At 42.6% G+C, this 1,482-nt stretch overlaps 1 non-coding gene across 1 annotated transcript; it reads right to left on the bottom strand.

The window, feature by feature from the left end:
- Positions 1–374: 374 nt before the first annotated feature.
- LOC132643003 (small nucleolar RNA R71) lies at positions 375–481 on the bottom strand. The gene has a single exon (XR_009583466.1). It is a non-coding gene; the product is annotated as a small nucleolar RNA R71 (small nucleolar RNA).
- Positions 482–1,482: the final 1,001 nt, after the last annotated feature.

Consider the following 1,482-nt stretch of genomic DNA (forward strand, 5'->3'; position numbering starts at 1 on the left):
AGGATGAAGATGAAAATATATTTGTGGAATTCATCAATGAAGCTGACTATGCTTCTGCTGTGGTTCCTCCTAGAACTGGAAATGCTACTTTCAAAATTTATAGTTCTATCTATCAACTTCTGAAACTTGAAGGTTATTTCCGAAATTCTTCGGAGGATTGTCCGCTTCGACATTTGAAGAACTTCTTGCATGTGTGCTCTCAACAATCTCAAGGTGCTATTTCTGTAGATGCACTTCGATTATGGGTCTTCAAATATTCCTTGGCTGGACAAGTCAGGGAGTGGTATGAAAAGCTCCCCAGCAATTCTATTCATACTTGGAACGAGTTAGCCAATACATTTTTGAAAAAATGGTTCCCTCCAAGCAAAAAGGCTGAGCTTCGGGATAAGATCTTTGAGTTCAAACAACTTCCGGGGGAACAATTATATTCAGCATGGGAGCGTTTCAAGTATTATCTAGCTCAATCTCCTACTCACAGATTTTCGGATGCTATTCTCACGGAAAAATTCTACAAGGGCTTAGATACAATGAATCAGATTGCTGTCAATACTGCTGCAGGAGGATGCTTCATGGACAAGTCATTTATCGTTATCACCCGTTTGCTTGATAAGCTCACCACCCACAATTAGGTTTGGCACTCGAGTGATAGTGAAGTCCTGTCATATAGTAGTCCCTCTGCTGCCGCGGTGGCCAAAGAAAATCATGAGCGAGATCATGCTTTTGCTCAATTGCAAACCACCATGGATTTGTTGTCGAAGAGGCTTACGGAGAAAGAAGCTAAAAGTGTGAATGTTGTCGAAGAGATGCCACCTCATACTCCAGGAATGTACCAAGTCTCGGAAGAAGCTTATCTAGAGGGGAAGCCACAACGTGAGGATTCTAATTATATTGATCACTCTCAAGGGGGTTACCCAAAGCAATGGAGACCCCAACAACCAAGCAATCAATATGGCCGAAATGAATATGGTGGTTCGGACAGGAGGGATTACAACAACAACAATTATAGTAATCGGAATTCGAATGCCTATGTTCCACCAAAGGGTCGTACTTCTAACTCTCAAAATTGGCGAGAAGGCCCTTCCAATGATCAAGGCACCTCTCGGATGGAATCTATGCTTGAAAAGATATCGGACAACCAGCATAAGAGTGACAAGAAGATGGAAAATTTGACTGAAGTGGTAGGCTCTCACACCGCTTCGATTCGTTAACTTGAGTCACAAATGCGAGATCTCTCTCGTGAGAAACATCCGCCGCAAAGAGGGGGCCTTCCTAGTGACACAGTTCCGAACCCAAGGCGTAGTGGAGGTGATAACATTTCCTCATGCAAATCTATTTCCACTAGAAGCGGAAATATCCTAAACGCGGTAAATCAGAAGGTGGTTGAACCTATCAATGTCGAGCCAATCATTGATGAGGTTGTTGAAGAAGAGTTTGAAGAAGAAATGGAGGCACCAATTGAAGTGCCTATTATTGTTGAGAAAG

Source organism: Lycium barbarum, chromosome 5 (genome assembly GCF_019175385.1).
Source record: "Lycium barbarum isolate Lr01 chromosome 5, ASM1917538v2, whole genome shotgun sequence".
Classification (NCBI taxonomy): Eukaryota; Viridiplantae; Streptophyta; class Magnoliopsida; order Solanales; family Solanaceae; genus Lycium; species Lycium barbarum.